This window comes from Pteropus alecto, unplaced genomic scaffold (assembly GCF_000325575.1).
Source record: "Pteropus alecto unplaced genomic scaffold, ASM32557v1 scaffold86, whole genome shotgun sequence".
Lineage (NCBI taxonomy): Eukaryota > Metazoa > Chordata > Mammalia > Chiroptera > Pteropodidae > Pteropus > Pteropus alecto.
The window spans coordinates 12,322,105-12,346,526 of record NW_006442109.1 but is presented as its reverse complement, the minus strand read 5'-3'; the positions used below and the strand labels follow the sequence as shown (position 1 = coordinate 12,346,526).

Sequence of the window (24,422 nt, the reverse complement as noted above, 5' to 3'; positions counted from 1 at the left end):
TCCTTCGTAAAGTGTGCCTGTGCCTTCTGAAGTCACATGCTTTTTTAGTAGGTCCCAGAGGAGTGCTGAGTTTGTAGAGGAAGTCTAGTGGTTTGGCTCTTGGGAAATTGAGTCTGACGGGTGGACTAATGCAATTGAATACTTGTACTGGAGTGTGCAAAAAAAAAAAAAACCAAAAACCAAAACCCAAAATACCCAAAACAAAAAATCTATCCCTTTGTTCAGGCTGTTTGTGTTGCTTGGTTTGATTTTAAAATTGGCAGCCTGAGAGCAACCCCACAAGAACCTTTGAAACGCTAAGGCATAGGCATTTCACAAGTATTTGAGTCCTCGCTATTTGCCAAGGTTTATGTTGGATGCTAAATAGGGTACAAAGATAAAGGTGGTGGCATCCTTGCCTGCTGGGAACTCAATTTAGGGAGGGTGAGAGGCACACAGAAGCTAACTCTTTGGTATGAGGTCTCTTACAGTGGGACAAAGGCTCAGGGCATGTAAAGGAAGGAAGGACTAATTTTGGTTGAGAGGATCAGGAGTCGTCTTGGAGGCTGGAGGATATGATCTGGGTTTTGGGGGAAGGTAGATTTATATCAGATGGGGGGGTTGGGTTTTCCTGGAAGGAGTGACTTGAGCACAGACCCCGAAGTGGGTGAGTAAAAGACAGGATATGGTGGAGTAGGGAGAATCCTAGACACACTCTTGGGACTAGTTTGCGGTTCATGGGTGTGTATGTCGATGGCAAGGAGGCTGAGTCGGGAAATTAGGTGGGAGTCTAAGTGTGCAGGGCCTCATGTCCCCAGGTAAATCGGAACTGTAACCTGAATGCACTGGAGAGGGAAGAAAGGAGGTAGCAAAGGGAATACTGCAAGTAGGACAGAAAGGCTCGAGAAAGCAAAAGAAACACCTTCGAGTCTAATTCCTTTCTTTCTGTTGCTGTCAGACTGATTGATGGGTGAAGCTAGGCTGTGCATGTGGGCTGGGCCTTTGGGAAAACATTGAATTGCTTTTTATATCTTTATTACAGCCCTAAGTTTTCAAACCTGAATGTGAAATCACTGAGTTAGGCTGGACCCCGGAAAAGGTCCAATCACACCTTTCTCTCCAAACTCTATTTGTCTTAGTTACCTGCAGAGTCCTCTATAAAGAATCATCTCTCTTCTCACCCTTTCCTTACTGTAAATTGACTGGGTGCCCTGTATAAGGTGCTAGGGGTGCCAGTGGGAAAGGATGGGCCTTGCTCTCAAGAAGCTCCAGAACGAGACAGATGAGAGAAGAGAGGTTTCTAGAAAAGGATGAGAAGTGAGGTGGTGGGGGTTTGCCTGTAGAGAGAATGGCAGGAGAGCTGTATAAGGGGCACTGGTTGGGGTAGTGGCTAGAGAAGACCACCCAGCTGCGGGAGGTGACGCAGGTTAGGGCTTAAAGTATTTCCTACCTTCACATGTGACTTAAAGTTTCTTTGAAACAGCATAGTCTCTAAGTATGGCAAATACTTTAGGCTTCTTATTCTTCCTCTTCTTTTTTGTTTTTTTTGGTGGTTTTTACCCCCCAACCATCACCCTAGCACCAGTTTGGGGCGGAACACAGACTATCTTGTGCCGAAGTTATTCAAGGGATCCTTAACCTGAATATATCAAATATTTGCCTATAGAATATATTAATAACACCCTGGAAATATTTTTTACTATTTTAAAAATGTATGTAGGGGCTATTGGGATTAATTAAAAATTCATTCGAAAGCATTTTTGCCTTCCTAGCTCCTCTCTCCAGGGGTACCAGAAATATAACTATTGTGTGTATGCGTTAGGGTGGGAGCGGGTAGGGGGTTTGCAAAATTTTGTAACCTTAAAAGGTACCACCTTTTTCCTCCCCCAGAACTTAGCACAGAGCCTGGCACCTCGGCGTGTAATTAATAAATGAAGTGGGGCGAACGATGAGGGGTGCAGGAGCCAAGCTACGTACAGAGCTCATTCATGCATCTAAGCTGCCCCTTCAGGACTGCACACCACGCTCCCCTTGCCCTGGCGTGATAGTGGGAGACGCACCATGAGGCCCCGGGCTCGGGCCTTTTCCTGCCTGTGTTTTCCCAGGTGTGTGAGGATCACTAGGAATTAGAGTTTAGCACAATCTAGTGCCCCAGAGATGCAGGCCTGTCATCAGGCGGTCCACAATTAGTCCTGGCCCAAGCCCTTGATTTAAAGGAACTGGCCGTTGGATGTAGTGACTAATGCCCTGAGGACAAGCCAGGGTCTCACTCCTCACAGAGGTTCGGCCCCCTCCTTGGCTGAGGAGCCCTGTCTGTGGGTTGTCTGGGTTAAACATCAAAAACCTACCTCTGCAATCTGTTTCCTGGCTTGGCCATCCTCCCAAATGGGTCCCATAGGATAGAAACAGTGACTGTGCCTATAAGTGAGCACTCCAAATTTGAGAAGGATCCCACTTAGGCATAGTCTCAGTGGGAAAAGGAGCATGAGATCATTTTGTTCCCATGTTTCTGAAACCCTTTTTCCTTCTGGAATTGGCAGGCCTTTGCTTTTCCTGAGCTCTTACCGATGGTTTCCCTGTAAGCTATTGTTTTGAGTCAGTCAAGAAGAATGTTAGGCTTGCATGTGCGTGAGTACATGCCCGTGAAAACTCATACACACACTTACACTCACACACTCATTTATACTCACATTCACACACATTCACTCTCACACTCTTCACACTCACATATACTCTCACATTCTCTCACACCCATGTTCACACACACATAGGAAAGCCATGCCTGTCTTGAGCTCAGGAGAGATAGCCGGATCCAGTGGACTGTTTTACTTTAGAAGGTGACAGAGTAGACCTGTATTCTTATTGGGCTTTTGCTTTTCTTTAACTGCACACTTGCAGTAGAGTAGAAGAGACGATTGGCAAGAGATAAGGGACTACAGTATTTCCTTTATTTGTCACATACTACTGTGCATCGTTCCTACACAGGGTATGGGTACAGGCTATCCAAAACCAGGTTGAAATGTTTGATGTCATGGTGTAAATGTTTGGCTATTGTAGCTAAAAAATTAAAGTGACAGCTTTGTCTGCTAGTGAGATTATAATTTTTTTTTTTTTTTTTTTGGTGGTAGGGGATAGCATACTCTTGCTCAAATTATTAGGAAAGAATACTTATTTGGTCAAGATTATATTGGTAAGTGTGTGGGAAGAGCTGGCAACTGAGACATACTGGTCATGTCTCCAAATACTTCACCTGTTTTTCTGGCTAATGGAGGACTTGACCACTCACTGAATGAGCATAATTCTCTCAAGGAAGGTAATAATGAGGCACCTGAAAGAGAAGATGTAAGGAACCTCGGCTTGTGTATCCACCTGAGGAAGAAGATGGCCAGAAGTTCATCCAAACTCTGCAGAAGTATGTAGGCCTTCGCTCTTTTCTTAGCTGTTCAGGAAGACTTACTGAGATTGTTTATGGTAACAGAATGTGCCACAGGAAATGGCCTGCAGGGCGTGTCTGAGGAAGGACCAATGGGTTCGCAGAAATGCAACACCGGCTCTTCTAGAGTGATGGCCAGCAACAGAGGTCAGTGTGGCCTCAGCCCAGAGCACAGGACTAGCCCTGGGCGTGGACTTTTAAAAATGAAATGTATTTATAGATATGCTCTTGGGGCCAGAACTTGTAACTGTTCTCTGTTGAGCCGCACCCCTCGACCAGCATGGGACTCACTTGACAGGGTTATTGGTTTATCTTAAACTGGGGCTGAGAGCTCCTGAAGGTCCCGGTCCCTGTCACTGACATACGTGAACCTATTACTTTTTTAAATTGCTTTACTCTGAGATACATATAGAAGAGTATATAAAATGTATAGGTATAGTTTGAGGAGTAAGATGAACATCTGTGAAGCCAACAGCAAGATTAAGAAAACATTGCAAATACCTTAAAAGCTCCTCCACCCCTCAGAGATGACAAGGCGTCTCAACTTTTTTTTTAAATAAACCTTGATTTACTTATGTATGTATGTGTTCTTAAACTATGTATTTTTGTCAATTATTTTTTTTTAATTTTGAAAAATTGAGTACCAAGCACAAACATAGCTTTGAGAAGGTCTCTATTGAAACTGTTAAGCAAAGGATCCCAGGAAAAGCAGAGGGCTCCCCAACAGTTGTTGTCATTGCTCGCTGCAGAGTCACATTTTTCCACCATAATGTTTCATTAGCTGATTTTCTCCCTGGTCTCTGTCATTGTATATCAGTTTGTAAATGGGGTTGCCATTCCCAACCCCATTTGTAAAAAGTTCAGAGAATAATAAAAGGGAACTCATAACAGGAGAGAAATTTCAAGGGGCTCATGAACCCTTTGAAACTGGGTGCATTCTGTTCTTTTGGGTGAAGGGGTCCATATTTCCAGAGGAGTTTGTGTACCCTCCTTCTCCATAAGGGTAAGGAATGATGTGGCCATTGTGTTGAGTGGTGCATGCGTGTGTGTGTGTGTGTGTGTGTGTTTAAATGAATCCTGGAGCTGTTAGAGATTTCTTGAAATGTGTTTTGTCTGCATTGGCTTTTTATATTTGAGCATGCCTAACTGTTGAAAGGGAAGTGAACAGTAACTTATACCATGGATGTCCAGGGTGGAATCCTGAACCATGCTGTGGGTGGCCTAGCAGGCTTTGCATTTTCTCTGAAACCTACCTCTCCTTGACCCAGAGTAACTACAATGCTAAGGGGAGTGGGGCGGGGGGGATGGGAATTGTTTTAGTTTCAAAACAGATGACTTCACTGCCTAATTCCACTTTATGCAAAAGAAACCCTTTTGCTTTATAAATAATAATGGACCTTTGGGGAAACAGATCCAAATACCCCTTTACTGAGGGTGGGAACAGATTTATCACTGTTGACGCTAACTCCCTAGAAACAAAATACAACCATTGTTACACCAACCTCGTAGTTATTTCCTAAGTGATATGATATGGCAATTTAAATTTATAATGACTGACATTCACATATGCTTTATATAAGCTGACTTAACGTGAGGTATTGTCAGCTTTGTTCCAGTAATGCAAGGGAATTCTAGAATCCTTTAGCTGAAAGACATGTGATTTTTATCCAGTCCATGCTATTTTTTATAGACAAGTTGACTGAAGGGTCTGTAAGGTTAGGTGTAATCTGCCCAGGGTTGCTTTGATTTGCCAGAATCAGCTAGAACTGCAATTCCAGGGGAAGGGGTATTTAGATGATGATGGTTTAAATATCTAATTAGATGAAGATTAATTAAAACCATAATCAGAAGACATTTCCTGGAAAATTAGCATTTGATCATTTCATTTTAACAAAATGACCATTACCAACGCCTTTGCCGACCTATCTTTGAAATGTGCTATTTATGATCGCCAGGATCTATAAACCTAATGTATGAGAAAGGAGCTTTCAATTTGATTCTATGTTCTTTATATCTCACAAACTCAGAATTTCTAGGTCTTTAGGTTTTTTCTAAAATTTTTAGATTTTTTTCTTGTACTCAAATGTAAACAGTTCTGGGTTTTTTTTTTTTTCTTTCTTTCTTTCTTTTTTTTTTTTTAATTTTGGTTTTGAAGAAAACCAGAGGTTTCAGTTTGGCTGTTGAAAGTCTTTGGGGATTAAGGGGAGAGAACTAGGAGAACAGTTAAGATTTAGAACTGCAGGCTGCCTTGTCTCTTCTCCTCTGTTAAGAGCCAGACGGAATAAGAATAACATTTATTTAGAAACTGAGTTTTATTAAGGCAGGTAATTTACAGGTAAATTTAAGCTTTATAGGTTCGATTCTGTGATTCCATTTCTGCACTTGCCATTACTTGATGCTGATTTTGGATAAGGCCTGTTTTCTTTGAGTCTTGGTTTTTCTCATCTGTAAAGAGAGGTTGGGCCTGATTATCTCCAAGGGCCCTTTGCAGCCGTGTGTCTGGACTCCACATTGTGTGGGATTTGCCGAGAGAGGCTGCTCTGGAGCTGCTGGTGGCAGCATGAAGCGTCTCCTTAACTGAAGGCAGAGGGTTGGCGGCTGTGTCACTGCACAGTGAGTGCTCTGAGAACATTTACTCCACATTAGCATTTTCCTTTTTCACCCTCTTTATAATCTGAACCCCACCAGTGTCATTCAGTGTTGGGAGGACGTTGCTCGCCTGCTAACGCGGCCGCCTGCACTGATACGTGTCATTTGTTTCTTCTTTGCCAGCGTGCTGCTGCAGGGTAACATCGGATCTGGGCTCCTGGACCCTTGGATGCTCAGCTGCCCATAAGTTCCTGGATTGACTTGTTGAAAGCAGTGAGTAAATCCATGTTTCTACTTTATAAGCAACTGTAGACCGGTGGACTAAGAAGGCTGGATGGGTCGTGGCCAGCAGTCACAAAGTCCAGCCAGATCAGCTGATAGACTGCCTCCCTCTGTAGCCAGCCTCCCTCACACTCAGCTCCAAGGACCTTGGTAATGGCTGCAGTGACTAGACACGGCCTTTCTGCTCCCAACAGTCATAAGGCCGTGAGGCCTTCTCAGTCTGCCTCCTTGGAGCTTCTTTGTTCCACCACCAGAGCCAAACATAAATGTCTCGATTCTCTGTCTTTATTGGCCTACAGAAAGACTCTTTAGGGTGGCAAATGCAGTTGCTCTTCCTTCTGCCTAATATCCTCTTCTCCAGCATGTTCTTCCTCGTTCATCACGTCTTATAGTAATGCAACCCCTAATGTCAACCCCCTTTAGAGAGGGCTTATCCGACAGCCTCATTTAAAGATGTCTTCCCCCAACCCCAGGTGTTCAGTCCCTCCCTCAGACTTTTGCTTGCATCTTTCTTTGCACTTAGGATAGGCCTCTGCAGTCACTTGGTAGACCACCCATTCATTTGATCAGTGAATATTTGAGCATTATGTGCCAGTGGCTAAAATATGCATAGTCTGTGCTATCATGGAACTAGCATGAAGAAAAGAAAAGATCAAGTAGAAACCTAAGTAAACCATCACAACCCTATCTGGGTAGACTTTGTTGTAAATACTGTAAAGCAGTGTCACCTGGGGGGTTTTATTAAAATGCAGATTCTGATTGTATAGGTCGGGCGGGGCCTGAGATTCTGCATTTCTAACAAGCTCCAGGTGATGCTCATGCATCTAGATTGTAGACCACGTTTGGAGAAGGAAGGTCTAAGGTTCTTGATGCAAGTTAAACTTGTTCTTGAGAATGACTCAGTGAACTGTCTGAAGTGTGTGTCTGTAAAGCCACCAGAGGAGACCCAGTGGGATTTTGTCTGGCTTCAGCCACGTGAGGCTGCGTGGTCTGGAATATGAGCCTGACCGGAAAGTCTAAGAGCCTGTTACCCTCACCTGTGTCTGTCGGCTTTACCTCATTGTTATTGTAGGTTGTGGTTTTGTGAATGAAATCCTACCTTAACACACTTTTTAGATTCGTGGAATGAAATCCTGTGGGGTCTCTGCAGTGTGCCTATACCATAAGTCAGCATTTCTGAAAAGACTGAGGGTGTTTTCTATTTGTAAGAGTACACTGTCTGAGCTGGGCTAACGTGGCACTTAAGTGGCGTGTAGAAGAGAGACCATGTTGGAAGCTGTGAACTGACCACAGAAACCTCAGAGCAGGCAGAGTGAGGCATTCAGGGCAACCCTGCTAAAGGCGATGTCGTGGGTCCAGGCAGTGAGCTGTTCCTGCGGTGGTTCTCTTGAGATACCGATGACGTCGGGGATGAAGGAACTCACCTTGGGTCTCACAGCAAGTAGGGTCAGAGAGGTCCAGCCTCTGTTGGACCCTGGGTTGCTGATTATTTCTGTTCTTCTTCCAAAGTGGTATCAGGGCACTCTGTATAGTCTTTCTAACCTTTGTATATGAGAAAGCATGTTCTTTTAAAACAAAAAATGTATAACAATGTTCTGTTTAATATATTTTAAAAACTAATAACATAGACATGGATTCCATGCTAATATAAATCTACCCCATATTAAAAGATTGCATATTTCTTTGTGTTAATTGTTACATATTTTCTTACATGAAAAGTTATGTAAACTTTTATTCCGCTTCTGGCTGGGCTTCTTCCCTACCTCTTTTTTTGGGGGGGAGGGCGGAAAGTGATATTGCAATGAACCTTTTTGTAATACTTATTTGTAGACCATGTGGGCATTTCTGTAGAATTTCAAGGTCCAAAGATGTGTACCTTTAAAAATCTGCCTTTCAGAAGGTGGTATAATTTATGTTCCCAACAACTGTGTAGGGACCCTCACTAGCAGAGAATGTTAATCTTTAAAGCTTTTGTTATTTTGAAATTTAAATCAATATATAAAGGCTTCTTTAAAAAATATGGCCCTGCCATGTCTGAGAGTTCATAGGGCTTCCAACAGTCTAACCAGCAGGGGTTGCCAGGTGTCCTTTCTGGTCCTGTGGTTCAGCCATCACAGACCTCTGGACTTGGCCAGTTCTTTCTGAGGGCGCCTCGTCTCTGCATCCTTCCTGTTCCTGTTTATGCCCAGTGGTGCTGAGTTGTTGATAGATGCTCAGAAGCGACCACTTCTGCTCAAATGCACATGAGAGAGATGTGGATTAGGCTGGAGGCTGCTTCTTGCTGCCCACTGCAACCTTGGCCTCTCTTTCTAGTACCCGCTCCCTCCTTTTTTGCTCAGAGGGAAGCTCCCTGGCACACTTACTGTGGCTGTGCTGGGCAGTCTGTGGCTAGGGTCTCCCCAGCACCCAGAATTATTCTGTGACATTTATCAGAAGCACATTTCTCCAAGGCAGAGTCATAGTCCCTCTTTGTCATTTGGCAGACATCTGTGGCAGATCTCATATTTAACAAGAGTAGATGATGACAGGATGATAAAAGGCTGATAAAGTTCCCTGTGGGGTGAGCTTTGCTGACTTGCCCACCATGGAACAGGCTTCTTTTGTTTAGCAGCTGGTGCCCTGTCTGGCAGATTTCTGTACCTGGGTATGTAGGACAGACCTCTCTTTTGGGCCAGAACCATTTCTAGTGCAAGTCATCGCTTTATATATGTTCTTTCTTTTAAAAGTGGTGTTCTCTATGTCTGGATCGATCTCCCGAGCAACCTACCTGATGGGCTTCAGTTTTGAGTATATGCAACAAAAATCATCGAAAGTAATTATAGCTCTTTACTCCTGGGTCAGCCTTGGGATGCCTTGACCTCCTTACCCTGGAATTGTTCTTGCAGGGGGTACACACTTTCCAATTCTTGGTGGGATGAAGGGGAAACACCAAATAGGCTCTCGTCTAAAACCATCTTGACAACAGCCACAAGGCTTGTCATGGGCCTTCGGAATAAGACTGCATAGTAGTTGGGACAGTAGCTGTCTCCCCCAGATGTTTTGTTCAATGGAGATATTTCAATGATGAAGAAAAATATCTTCAAACACCCATCTGAGAGCAGAAGCAATCAGTTAAGTGGCTCCCACTATGTAGCTGGAGCACATCCCCGCACCCATGGACTACATTTGGCAGCGTGTTCTTCAGCCAGCTGCACAGCTCCCAGGAGAAGAAAGGGCAATTGCACAGAGAAGATGTTATGGAAAGGAATGAGGCAGGAGGAGAGGAGGGTGTGACCCTTGCACAGGAGCTGAATTTCTAGGGCAGGGTTTGGGCTTTGCTGCCTTGAGTTCACGATCCAGCTGCTGCTGCTGCTTGGACCTGCTGTGGTGAGGATGACTCAGAAATCTGGAAAGTGGCCCTGGTGATTTCACCACTGGATCAGAGGCAGCACAATAGCCCTCTGGGGTAGGTGTGGTTGCTGGGGAGTATTTATTGATAAATTAGATAGGATTTGGATGCTAGTGCTCTGGGACAGATTTTATTTTTATTACTAAAAAAAAGAATAGAGCTCTGGGGGCAAATATTGTATAAAAGGAGGGCGAATGATACCAAATGAGTTCAATCTCACAAGAAAGTCATTCGTTTTGTGAATTAATTGCCTTTAGAGATCACTTACTCAAGGGTCAAGGCTTTTGCAGGGGTGTCCCAGGGGATTCTGAGAGGTCAAGAGGGTACTCTAGGCTCCACTAACCCCACTTCTTAGAAAGGGTAAAAACCCAATCATTTCCAGATGAGGGAAATAAAGTCTGTATTGCTGTTGCTGCTGTCACAAATGACCACAAACTTAGTGACTTAAAATACCACAAATATATCGTTTTACAATTTTGTAGATTAAAAATCTGATGAATCTCAGTGGGCTAGAATCATGGTGTAGGCAGGGCTGGGTTCCTCTGGGGGCCGTAAGGGAGAATTCATTTCCTTTTCTTTTCCCACTTTTAGAGGCCACCTGCTCCTCCATCTTCAGACCGAGCTACATTGTATCTCCCTCTGACCACAGCTGGGAACGAGTTGCTTTTAAGGACCTTTTGATTCCACTGGCCCCACCTGGATAATCCAGGAATATCTCCCCATCTCAAAGCCCTTAATCACTTCTGCAAAGTCAGTTTTGCCATGTAATGTAACATACTCACAGATTCTGGAGATTAGGATAGAGACACCTTTGGGGGCTATTATTCTGTCTACTGCAGGGTCAGACCAGTGTGGACCAGGATTTCAGGGAGGTTAGCAGCAGAAGTAGGTCCAAGGACCCAGGTCTGATCGGCCAGGTCTGTTCACTGCCCTGTATGATGCTTGGTGGAAGTGGAGTGGTCTCTTCACAGGCTGTACTCTTAAAAGGACTGTGAGTATGAAGAGAATAGAAGGAGCCATCTGTTCCTATGGGAAAAGGCAGGTGGGGGCTCTGAGCTCTACCTTGTTGTGTTAAAGCTTATGGTGACTGTTTATCTCATTGTATTGATAGAGGTCTGTCCTTGTCAAGGCTCCTTATGCTAAGGAACAGACACAGGTGAGCTAGGTTAAATGAAGTGGGGGTGGTGTGTGTGGTTGTTCCGTGCAACTAATCTTTATTGAGTGCTTGCTGTATACCTAAAAGAACACACCGGGCACTCACCAGTGCCCTCTTGCTTGCTCTTTCTGCGACAAGCAGCTCTGGGATATTTCTGTACAGTACCACCACTCTCCTGCTTATCAAAACCAGATCAGTTCCTTTGCTTAAACTTCCGATGGAGACTTCACACTGAAGCTCCACTCTGTTCTGCCTAGTGCCTCACAACTTCCTGGCTCAACTTCTAATTCCTAGAAGGTGAATCTGAATTGCTGAGCTTGGGCCAGGTGTCTAGTTGGCTCGGAGGTGGAAGAGGAGCACAATCACCTGGGTCTGTGAGTGGGTAGATGGTCACACCTTATTCAACAGATGGTGCCCTGGAGATGCTTTGCAAATTGAATCTGTGTTTGTGCTTTAAAATATTTTGAAATAACTTCAAACTTAAAAATTGCAAGAAGAATATGAAGAACTTTTGTGTAGCCTAACCTAAATTCATCAATTGTCCCTATTTTGCCGCCTTTGCTTTATCCTCCATATTTGTTGTCTTTTCTGAACCATTTAAAAGTTACACACATCATGACTCTTTACCCCTAAATACTTCAGCATGTCTTTCCTAAGAACAAGAGCACTCCTTTCATAACTACAAGTCGGTTAGTAAACACAGAACACATAACATTGATGTACTGTTATCGAATATACAGTTCATATCTAAATTTTGCCACTTATCACAATAACGTCCTTTATAGCAATTCTTCCCTTGACCTGGATTCAATCCAAGATTATGCAAATTGTATTCAGTTGTCATGTCTCCTTAGTCTCTTTTACCTGAGAACAGTTTCTGTGCTTTTTTTGGTCTTATGATATCGACATTTTTGAAGAGTATAAGCCAGTTATTTCGTAGCAATTTGTGTTTGTATGGTAATTCCTCACACTTAAATGTATTTTTGTCAGGAATGTTACATAAATGATGATTTGCCTGTTTCTCCGTATATCACGTCAGGAGGCACATGATGTCATTTCGTGCCAATACTGGTGATGTTAGCTTCAATCCTTTGGTTAATGTGGTATTGAATTTGTAGAACTAATCTCTTCTAGAGGAGTTGAGCATTTAAAGCTGGGCCTTTAAAGAGGACAGACTTCTTTACAGCTACATCTAGTTTGCAAGGGCCTTTTGTACATAGAGTTTTTCTGAAGTAGATGGGCACACTTGTTCTCTGCAAGGTGTGCTCTTGAATGTAGTGTAGAAGGACTAGCATCCTCAGAGAATTCATTGTGAGGAATAAATTGCCTGAAGTTAGAGCAGAGCATTATGTGCTTTTGTGGCAAGAGTAGTAAGCTCCATCCCGGAGATAGAGGCAAAACTGCGGTATGAATAGTGGATGTCCTTTGCCTCTGACTGTTCTGGCTGCCTCCGAATTACCTAGGAGTGGAAGAGATAGATTAAGACACAGAGCAATCTCTTCCTTGCACACATTTGACAATTCTATAAATGCTAAAGATGGTCCAGGCTGATGCCACTGAATTGCTTTTTTGTGGATCTCTTCTCTTCTGATATTGACTGTTGGGCCAATTTGGTTGGGTCAGTTTTCATAATGTTTATGTACTGAGCTAGTAAGACCTAGGGCACTGGTCCTGCACTAGCTATGGGATTCTTTGTAGAGGTCATTGTCAGAACTCAGGAGGCTGCCATGTGGGAAGGACACACTGCTTAGAGCTCTGGAAATTTTCAGTTTCGTTGTGTCCAGTATGATCCTGGGCTAATACTTCTTGTAGTTCTTCTAGTTTGTGAACTGTTTTGTTGGACATATGACCTTCCTGACCCCTAGAATTGCTGTTCCCACTTGTCATTACAGAAGCAAACAAAACAACTATATGCAATCTGCTTTACGATTAATAGTGAAAATGTACTCTAAAAATGATATACTATCACAAAAATTAAATACTTATTATGAACAACAGTGCATCTTGATGATCCTACCTAGTACACTAAAAAGGTGGGAAACATAAAGGAGCCTGACATAGCCTTCAAGGATATGGCCTTTTTTTAAAGGGACTATTACTATTAAGTTAATTTGTGGGGTTCATTTGTTTCTCAAGTTTTTTGTTTTTTGTTTTTTGTTTTTTTGCTTCTGGGCAGTTGAAATGCTTGATCTAATTTGTGGGTGTTACCTCTGCATGATTTGGGACACGTTTGTCTATGTCCTCAGAAGAACTGGCTGTGACAGGAGGCCTTCATATCCCAAAGACAGCTGGTTGAAAAAAGAAATATGCCTGGGCACATATTCCCAGAAATTGTGTTCATGCCTGAATTAGAGTAAAATTATAGGCAGCCTTAGGAAAACTAGATTTGGAGACGTTCCACCTTCCCTAAAAAGATGTTAATAATTTAATTCCTTATCCTACTCTATGGTGTCAGCAAAAGCTTCTCAGGGTTGTATATGGTCTTTCATTTTTAATTTAATTTTTAAATTTATTATTTTTAAAATTTATTTTTAATTCTTTAATGTCACCACATATTTGACCTCTTTTACCCCATCTACCTTTCCTTTCCCCCCACCCTCTGGTTGGTCTTTCATTTTTAAAGACACTGATATGTCACTTTTCTACCTATGGAATTTTTGTAGGCTTTGACAATGTGAATCACCTTTTTTTATGTTGAGTCCTCTGTGCCTACTACAGAAATGCTAGGTAGATGTGGTCTGGTGGTGGCTGTGGTGGAGAGTAGATATTGGGGAGAGCGTGGGAAGGGAGGCCGAGGTTGATGGAATAGGGCTAAGATGTCCAGGAAATGCAAAGAATAAGGTTTCAAGAAGAGCTAGAATAAGTTAAAAATAACATGACAAAAATGCAGTGGTGCCTTCTGGGAAGGAGGAATTCAGAATGACGGAGTTTTTTAAGTAATTAAAGTTCTCCCCATTTACAGGTGGAACTCTTCAGTTTTTCTTGAAAAAGTCTGAAGTACATTATGGACTTTCCCAGTTTAAGGAGTAGATAAGTATGATAATTTTACCTTTTCCTTGTGGCTCAGAATTCTGGGCTGAAACAGTAGCTACCCTCCAGACTGAGGGTGCCTCTCTGTCTGACATTCTCTCTCCCTTGATCATCTCTGGGTGTGCCTGTGCTGTTCAAATGGTCCTGTGGCTTCAGGCAGGACTGAAGGTTTCCAGAGTATACCCAGTAACCAAGTTGATAAATGCTGGACTCAGAGGAATTGTGCCATCCATGCTAGGACTGCTTGGTCTCTACTTGGAAGCCTTTTCTGGTTCCTCAGGGTTGGTGGATGTTCTGGGCCCGGGTCTTACTTTATAGAGGTATGACTGAATGATGATAGAGGCCAATGCCATTGAAAGATGACTTTTATTACATTTCCCAAGAGTAGGAGCCTTGCCACATAGGAAGCATCAGGGAGGACAGGAATAAGGAGAAAGCTTAGGTCAGAGCCTTTATTAGGGTTTCTAAGGAGGCAGGGTAGGGCGGAGTAAACATCTTAGGCTTCGTTATTTGAATAATTCCAGCGGGTTTGGGGCTATAGGCATGGTCTCAAAATGCCTGGTACTAGCACCTGGCCCTGGAATGATTTAGTGCAGGGGATATAAAGACTTGGTGTGTGGAAGTTAGAGGTACTTGAGTGATGTAGACTCTGGATTGATTGGCTTGTATATAAAAGGCATACTCCTGGCTGAGCCCTTGGTGCTAAGAATTGGCTAGTCCTGAGAGGGGCACTCTCTCCCCAGGTTGGGAGTTCGAAAGGCCCCCAAATGCCAGAGTCTCAAGAATATAAAAACAAAAATATAATATAATTGGCCCTGTGATGAATAGATGCCCCATAGACAAATCCAGAATCTAAGACACACAGAGCAGTGCCCTTATAACAGGTGGGTTGAGGTTGCTGACTGTCCATCTTCCTGCTACTCCTGATTGCTTTGGGGTAGTACTACCCTCAGCTCTAACTCTGTGGTGCCTGGAGGCTTTATGACCATGGGGGCCTGTAACTTTGTGGAGCTTGGGGGCTTTATGACAGTGGGGTCCTTACCTCAAGACTGCTTTCTGCTAGAAAGAGGTGTCTCCATCATCAGGAGTGGTTTCCTGTGTTCTTTTCCCTGTTTGGGAATGTGCTTTAAGACAGATAAAGCTTTATTTCACCAAGGGAAAAATGATCAAATAAACAGCCTTTAAGAGTCGTAGAAGGGGGAAGCAGGGCTGGTGGCGAATTTGTTTTCCCCTTACAATTTCTGGTGTGTATGTATGTATATTTCAATAATTTACTAAATGCCTAACACAGTCATTTTATGAGCAAGCTCAGTTATTCTGATGCAATTTAAAACTTGTATTATATACGTAGTATGTAGTGTTATGGACACATTAGAAAATTCAGATCTGTAAAAAACGTAAAAATATTACCCTTTTAATTCTGTCATCTGGAGATATCATCTGTTATAAAATAACAAATTCTCTTTTATGTAAGTTCTCTTTAGTTTTTTTTTTCAAGAGATTTTCTCCATAGCTTCAAAATTTCCCCAAATTACAAAATTCATAAATGAAAATATGCCAATAGTTTCCAAATAAATTGCCTTCCATTATGGTGGAATTCTTATAATCTCAGAGACCTTTGTAAATTCTTAGGTCTCTAATGACCCTTTGGAGATGATCCTGGGGTGGTGCTTTGGAGAGAGTGTGACAGCCCAGGACAAGGTTCTGGCCATCTTCCCACTGGATACGTGGAGTGTTGGTGTGGCCTTGCCATGAAGGGCTGGGGGATTGGGAGGATTGGAAATCTGGAAATAACTACTTGAATTTGATTCGTTTTCCCTGCTGCCACCTTCTTTGGGGTGTTGAGTCGGATGTTTGCAGTTCCTAGCTAGAGAGCCAGTAAAGGGCATAAATCATGATCTGGGAAGTCTGGTCCCCGAACAGCTGTCGGCCAGCTGCTGAGCTGGCAACTCAGTGAACAGATTCTCGGATGAAAGTGGACTTTCTGAGAATCTAAATTTGTATCCAACAACAGAGCCGTACTCCCAGACAGTTGTCACATGGACCTAGGTTCAAATCCTGCCTGTACCATCTACTGGCTTTGTGAGTGCAGGTCAGTTATAAGGCTCTGAGTTTGTTTCACCTGTAAAATACTAATAATGTACCCACCTAGTAGGATTGTTGTGAGAAGGGCATTAAATAATATGTAGGTAAATCACCCAGCACCATGCCTGGCTCATAGTCATTCAAGTTGTGGTCACCCCTTCCCTCCCTCACTATTATTTTTGAGTATAGGAGGGTTTGAGCAAGTTACTATCAGGAGTGACTCTGTTCTAAGCAAGACTTACAAAAAGGTCCCCCAAATCTGCATGGCCACAGCTTACTTTACTCTTATAACATGCTGGTCCCACACAGGGCAGGAGAAATCTAATGTAAGTGAATAACACCGAACCTCCTTGTCTATCAGAGGAGGGAGGTACTGGTGAAGGTTGTTTTTAGGTCTGTCTAAGTAAGGAACGTGGCCCACCTCTGCCTGGGTGATGCCTGGATTCCTTTATTCCTAAGAAGACAAGAAGCCAGAAGACGAGAGACTGGCCAATCAGTTTCACATGAACTGTTAACCTTGTGCTTTTAGCATCTTCAGTTAATCCACTAGGTCCCAGGATCCTCAAGCTAGTGTGTTTCCTAGGAGTTTGGGTGGGCACGGAAAGGGCACCCTGGTGCTACAGCCCTTTGGGCTGACCTGTCCCCCGCATCCCCTCCTTCTCTCACCCCCATCCCCTCATTCTCTCACCCCCCCACCCCCACCCCCTGGGGCTGTGCTTGTTTCCTTGGTGAAATGTAATTACAACCTCAGCTTATGGTAGACCTCAGCTGCCAGAGTCCTGGGGGTTTTAAACAAAAACACGTGTCTCTCCAGTAGATTAGGGAGATGTCTGTTCAAGTAGGGGATTTGTACATGTTAATTCTGAGAACAGATATCTGACTGAGAAAGGACTGTGACCTTATTTAGAAAAAAGGCTATACTTTGTTAACCTTTATCCCCTTAAGAAGGAAAAAATCATTACATGGCAGAGGTTCAAACTCCATGGGGAATTTTCTGGATGATTCTCCACTCTGAGTCATGTTTCCACAGATGTGATAAAATTATCAGTAACTTCTGACTGCCCCCACCTCCTATTCTTCTTAGTTGAAACATCAACTCTCTATCCATATTTCTTGCATATCTTAGGTTTTTGAGCCTTCCCAGTCCTAGCAGACAAGGATAAAGATTTTTTTTTAAGGAAGAAGAAATAGGACATTACATTTACCTGAAAAGACATTTCCCTGCACCCCCATTTCCCCCCATGCTTATTCAATTGAACTGGTAATTGGTGAGTAGATTCTAGGCAGATGCTCTCAAAGGTCCCTGAACAAGTGATGTCAGCCCCTTCCAGCCAGTCAGCTCAGATCTTCCTGGCTCAGAAGCTGTTCTTCCCCAGTCACCTCACCGCGGTTTAGCCCTCCTTCCTCTGGGTTCCCTTAAGGCTGTTCGTGTTTCTGAGAAGGGAATATGGAGGAAAGGAGAGCACACTGATGTGGCACTGGAAGACCTGAGTCCAAGCACAGCCTTCGCCGCCTCTGGCTGTGCGCCTCTGGGCTTTAGGTCTGAAATTCTTTCACTGTACTTGCAATTATATTGTGCGACGCCTTCTCAGTCTCCCGACAAGAAAACAACTTCCTGGAGGACAGGATGTTGTTCATCCTGTTATTTCCAGTCATTTATCTAGTCATTCATTTCTTTTACACAATTACCCTCCTAGGACCCAAGAATAGAGGATAAACATGATACATTGTGGCACGTGGTAGGAATGACAAGCTGCTGCTGCTTCCTTTTTTGTCTTTGAGTGATCCACGTATAGCTGAGAACGCTTTGGATCTTTCTCCTCAGAGCATTCACTAGAGAGGAGCAGAATATGAACCTGACCATTGACCCTGACTGCAACACTTCTGAAACCAGTCTTAGGAAAGCCTCTTATGGTAAAGGCATTTGCAAGTTTAGGGGTAAAGGGAGAACTCATTGCTGAAAAATTTCCTGCCCTCTGCCAGCTAAGATCAGGATAAGGAAAGGGAGAGAATGAGTAGGGGTCAGGGTGTACAACTTTTAGTGAGATATGGGTACAAATTGGGAGTAAAAGGCTGAATACATGGAACAGAATTTGAAGTGCCTTGTTAAATGGAGATAGAAATTTGAAATCCTGGTATTTCAAATGGGTCGGGCTCTATCACCTATTCCACCTGGAGAGGGTAAACTATTACTGTCTTTTCCAGAAGCAATTTTGTATGTAAAACCCTGAAGGACCACATTCCACTTGATCCCTTTTATTAACAAAATTGTTACTTTGCAGTGAAGTCGGGGGTGGCTAGAGAGCTCTTTCAAGTTTGGAGCCTGGAGGCATTGGCTAGTTAATTGCATAGTTTGCCTTTTGGCTTCTTTCCAGTCTTTCATCATGGATGACCCCTTATCTATAATTTTTAGGACAAAAAAATTTTTTTCTTTTCCTCTTTGTGTGTTTTATGAGCTAAGTAGACTATGATAATGATCTAAGCACTGGCTTTGGACAGCAATTATAGTGTATGAGAAGGGTCAAGATGGATTCTGTGACTGATGTCAGCCTAGAGGCTATGATTCCAGGCATCACCATGGTTGAGTTGACCAGTCTGGCCAACTTAGCTGGGCGTCTTCTTCCTGACTCACGATCCCTGTGGATGTTTTCCAAAGCTGCTGGCTTTATCTGTCTACACAGGGAACTGACCTGTTTCCTGGGGTGAGGTATGTGAGAAGGCCTGTGTGTCAGAATGCCTACTTGACTGATTCCCTAGCCTGGCTACATCTCAGAACCACCTGTACAGCTTCAAGAGAAATTACAGAGAACCCCATCTCTTAAGATTCTGGCTCACTAGATTTCAGATGAGAGGAGGAATTTTTTTTTGTTGTTAAAGAGACCCATTTGTAACTATGATGATCAGTCAGGACTGAAGACCATCGTCCCTCCTTGCCTTCACTGCTCTGAGTGGGTCACAGGTCCAGCAACATCTGCATCAGCTGGGATCGTATTTAAAATGCAACCTTTCCATCAACTTGCTGTTTAACAAGGCCTGCAGGTGGTTTGTGTGCATGTTAATGTTTGAGAAGCCCCACTCCCATATGGTATGTGGTACGATTAGTACTTAATTGTTCCTGGAAATGGAATATTGACTATACATTTATGTATATAGCTTACCGATGCCTTCACTTTTAAGGATCGGGCTATAATTTGCATAGGCCCAATTTTTAAAAATTATAGTGAATCATCTTTTATGGATTGATTACCTTTTACTCTTAATTGCTTTGCCTTTTATTCAGTACACATACGGTATCATTTAAATACACTTACTCTGTAAGATGGGCTCTGTTCTATTGCCAAACGAGGAGGGGTTTTGTGTGTGTGTGTGCGCGTGCATGTGTGCGTGCGTGTGCGCTCTACCTTTATTAGCTCTGCCTTTGTTCCCTGTGCTGTGAAACAGTTTCTGGCTATATCTCTTGCTGTTTGCCCCAGATGGAGGTGCTTTGCTCCTTTTTTGAGCTATGATTTTCCCTTAGTGCATGACTATTACTGCACTTACCCCAGCACGCTGGAAATTTTTACTTTTATGTGGGAATGCAGCCCTTATTTATAGCTGCATCTCTTGTGTCTAGGCCACGCTTGAAGACTAGTAGGGATTCAAAAAAGTGTTGATTGGGGAATGAATGAATGAATGAGTGAGAGATGATTGAGGGCTCCTGGTGTACTTCTCTGCGTGTGGATGTTATCAGTGCACTTGTGTTTTCACCATTGCTCCTTCCCCAAAATATCTGGGGGTGGAGAATGAGGATCACTTCATTCTCTGTTGGAAATTGTAGTACTTAAGTTTAAATCTACACAGCTGAAACAAAATTAGGCTAAATGGATGGACCTTTAATTAGGTTAAGGATGGCCATTTAGAACACCTCTGGGTGACTTGGTGTTTTTCTCAGCTTCTTCTGGAACCTACCCTCGTATGGATGCAGGGCTCCTGCTTCCCCGAGATGGGAAGAATCCTGTTTGAGTCCAGCAGTATCTTTGGTTGATGGCATTGAAAATAGTTCCTCAGCATTCCATCTTTAAGTCGCAGTCACCCAGACTTAACTAGCCATGGGTCACTCAGAATAAGGAAGTGCCCTGTTATAAAATGATTTTTTTCCCCTGTGGATGGTTTTATGCTGAGGGACTCCACAGTCAGCTTAATTCAGCTTAATAGAATTTTAAGCAATTCATAATCGAGAAGACACATGTATCATATTGTTAAATTGTTTAAAAAAAAAATCATGTGTCCAGTTCTAAGTTCTTTTCTTGGTGGTGGCATTATCAGTAATTCTCTGTTATCCAGCTTTTCTATGCTGATACCCACGCAGTGATGGTTTTCACTTGCTATTTGAAAACTGAAAGAAGTCCCCAAGCTTCCTGTTTTAATTGGGAGATTAAAAGTTTAGAATTTTACACCTGTTAAAAATGTAAATAAGAACTAGATTTTTGTTTTTAAAGTAAATTCTCTAGTTCTATCTAATCTGAACTTGCTTTTCTAAATACCTCTTGTGTAGGCCTATGATTTTTGTTTGAATTTCTTTGGCACAACAGAGCAGCCCCTAGCATTACCCACTGACCCAGTCTGTGATATTATGTGAAGACTTTGTGGCCTCGAGGTTGTGTAAAGGCTAGCAAGCTGCTTATTTTTATACTTTCAGTAACTATTTGGAATTTCTTAAAACGTCATGGACAAACTGCATGGTTGAGGAGACAAAGACATTTTTTGCTTTCCAAGTTGCTGAGATAGTGTGAAGGGGTGACGTTAAGTAAAATTACTATGAAGAATAAGCTCTATAAGGTAAAAAGCTCAAAGCCATCTCAAAAATACCTCCTTTATCCAGTTTCATTGTGGAATGTGGTATTTCACATTGAATAAACTTTCCAGGTAACAGATTCTTACTCTTGAAAAGCCTTTAAACTAATTTCATTTAAACTACTTTGGAAATCTGTCTAAATATTTCTTGTTTCTGTTTCAAAGGGTATGCTAGAACAATGTTTTTCCTAATAATTCAAAATTGTCATTTCCTGCTACTGTGGTGTTATATGTGATTTGAGTAGAACTGTTTGATCCTACAAAGCATGGCCCCCAACCTCTTGTGCAGTTTTAGTGCTGAATATTTGAGTTTTTTTAAAGCTCCCTGTGTCAGCAGTCAGTTCCCCTACTGTCAACTTGCCTATCCTTTCTTGCCTTCCTAGTGGCTACTTATTATCTGGCAGAAGGGTCATTCGGCAAGTTTGTTGGAATTAGGCATATGCAATGATCAAAAGTTTTGAGGTAAGGCAAGAGGGACAGGCTTTCATCGGAAAGCGTGGGAGCTGTTGGGCAGTGTCTTCACCTGCAAGAAGGAAAATTTTAAGAATGTTTCTGGGTTGGCGGTTGTGTCCTGCAGAGCTGGGATTGCCACACATCCGATCTGTATCCAAGTATCTATCACAGGAGTGTGAGGTACATCCAGGTGTCAAACGGCCCCCAACACCTGGTGAGATGGTTTTCACAAAACTTGCTTACTCGGGCGGCTTTTTTTTCTTAGTTCTTTTTGTAGATAGAAATTAATCAGTCAGCAGTCCATTACATTTTAGGAAGGGTGGGGGAAATATGCAGAGTGCATGAAAAATTGTTAAAAGAATTTTGGCAAAACTATTAAAGGAATCGATACACTCTGGAGACAGCTGTGTGAGGGTTATTGTTAAACGGAGTAGAGAGCTCTGTTGATGGAATGTAGTGGTATCTACATGTAGTCATTGATGATTAAATGACCAGTGAACGACCAGGAGGATTTGATCATTGCTACTAGTCCTAGTAAGACAGAATTACAGACATGCCATGCTGACTTCACAGAAGATTCTAGGAATAACTCGACAAATTGTTTTTTCTGGGGCTACATTTATATTTGTAATCTGATCTTCTGTTCCCTGAGACATTATTTATTACAAAAAATTAAAAAGGGAAATGGCCCAGATATGACTTGAAACCAGGCTTGCTTTAAACAAATATATTTTGAAAATGAGAAAAAGGTGGTGCAAATGTCCCAACTGATTAAGTGTATTTTGCCAAAATTTGTCATTTCTTAAACATTTTTTCCTCAAAAATTCTTTCAAAATTACAGTTCAGGTGAGAGGAAGAGGAATGAATGTCTAATGTGGATAGCGGCCATTGGTGGTTTTTCCATGTCTAAAATGAATACAATAGGACTTGCCTGGCCAAAACGGCTCCACAGGCCACACTGTGGAACAAATAGTCATTGTCTCCAAAGTCTATAGGGAGGCATTGTGGCTGGTCTCCACAAAACAAGGGGACACCTTTGCCGTGTATTTAAAATACTTAAACTGGGTTCCAGTTGGGCAAGGGCAGTATTTGCCTCTGGACTTCTGGGGCCTACACTGAACTAGCTCTTGGGGCGAGGGAAGAAAGATTGTGTTAAAACTAAATGCCCTTAGAAAAGGTCAAGAAAGACTCAGAAGATCTGCTGTGTTGATCTCAACGCACTTGGAGTTGGGCACAATGTGAAATTCCTTCTTGAGGGAGTGCTGCTAGGAAAGGAATTTTTGCCTCAATTGAGTAACTTTTCCCTGCTATTTAATATGCATATTGTTCTTGAGCAGTTAAAGATGCAGAAGAAAGGCATCATTGTTTAAAGACGGTTCTCCCAGGCCGAACTGCTCTTGGCCATCCTTTCTGACTGTGCAGGCCTTGCCACAGGCCATATGTCAACGGGATTTTGATGTTCAGAATCTGGTAACCTGAGGGGGCTTGCAGCCTTGCCAGAGCACTTCTGTTCCTCACTAATAGTGCCACTGGAAAAGGCATTTTGTGCAAGTTTGGGAATTTGGAAATATTCTGCTTAAAGGTGCAATGTGCTATGAGGCCATCCCAGTGAGCACAAGACAAATGATATTTTTCAAAAGGCTAAAAGAGCTTAGGACAGGTAAGCCTCTGCGTTTATGAGGAAAGGAGGAGCTTTTGTCTCTACTCCTTGCTTCCACTTGGCCAAAGGAAGCGTGTTGAGCCATCGATTGGCATACTCAGGGCTGTACAAGTCCCCTTTGTTCTCCTTCCTCTCGAGTGGGTCACATGTGTCTCTTTCTGCCTAGATTTGTCAAACAAGCCTTCAGCTGAGGCCAAGGGAAGGCTGGGGTCGATATCCATGACTAGCCATTGAGAACACCCATCAGTTCCATCCCCACTAGGCTTGTATTGAAGGGACCTCCCACGAGGTTGCTGGAAACCACCCTTGTTTGACTGGCTCTTGAAAAAATGGTACTTGAAGTTGCACTTGTCTTGCTCCGGGAAAACCTTAATTCTTGGTTAGAACTTTTCACAATTCTGTTACCCTCTGAATCTTAAGGCCACCTGCTGTGGTACAGGACATCTGAATTACAGATGTGACTACAAATTACCCTTGAGAAGGAAGAGGCACAAATGATGGGATCCAGTCACACTGCTGTGAGTGGACCTCTGGAAGTCGTTGCTTTTTCTTTAATTGGACATAGTTATACCAGCAGGATTTTAAATTGGTAAATGATTTTATGCTATGCCTATGAAGGCTCACCAGTCTTTTCATATCTTTAATTTTTAAAGATCTAGTTTGAAGAATCTCATAAGCCTTGTGACTAATTTTTGAAATGATTACTTTCAAGGTAGGGAACTAATGAATGGACCTCATCTCCATGGAGGGTCAGGTACTAAGACACTGGCTGAAAACCAAGTAAGTGTAGTTTTGGCATAGTAGGGTCTGTGGGATAGAGAAAGCATGGCATATGGCATGGATTTGTGATCTTTATTGCTCTGTCTATGCCTGTGATGGGCCTAGTGCGAGGCTCGGTGACAAGTGGCTCTGCCTTCAAGGTAATGTATGAATTGAAAGGCATTGCCACTACTGAGAAAGGCATTTCCTCAGCTGAATAAAGCTTTATAGAATTTGGGGGCCTACACGCCTTCATGAAGCTGCTACTTCCTTATTTTTTTTTTTAAAGACAAAATGAGCACTGTTTTTCTAGGAAAAGGCATTGTAGTTTGAATTTACTAAGTTTGACAGCTTTTCTTAAATGCCTTCAAAACAGAGTTGCCAAAAACAAATGCTTCAATTGCTGGCTTCTTCTTAAAAGGATATGAAATTAGTTTCTAGGCTTTGAAGTTTCTAAGGAGGAAGGCTGTCTTTGTGACAGAATGGGGAAAGAAATGGTAGGCAGTCAGCCAGGATGGCAAGCCTGCGCTACCTAGTGGTGCCTGACCTTGGACAAGTTGCTTTGGGTGTTGGTTCATTACCAAAAGCACTGGGCCTGGTGATGCATAGGCTCTCCATAAACTATGAATTTCAGAAAGGAATCAACTGCACTCTTGACTCTAAAATAAAGTTGGTTATCACAACTCCGTCAATCCATAAAAACTCATGTTGTGTCATCTGTTGTTTGGTTTCTGGCCCAGCTGGAGAAGACAGGGATGTTATCTGTGGCTCTGGG

The 24,422-nt window shown here is 42.8% G+C and overlaps 1 protein-coding gene across 1 annotated transcript in view; it reads left to right on the top strand.

Annotated features, from left to right (window-relative positions):
• The window catches only part of TLN2 (talin 2), a 397,436-nt gene that overhangs the window by 67,422 nt on the left and 305,592 nt on the right, over positions 1-24,422 (top strand). Inside the window, exon 2 of the mRNA XM_025038744.1 lies at positions 6,185-6,274. The gene's annotated coding sequence lies outside the window, so the exon portion shown is untranslated. The remainder of the gene's footprint in view (positions 1-6,184; positions 6,275-24,422) is intronic.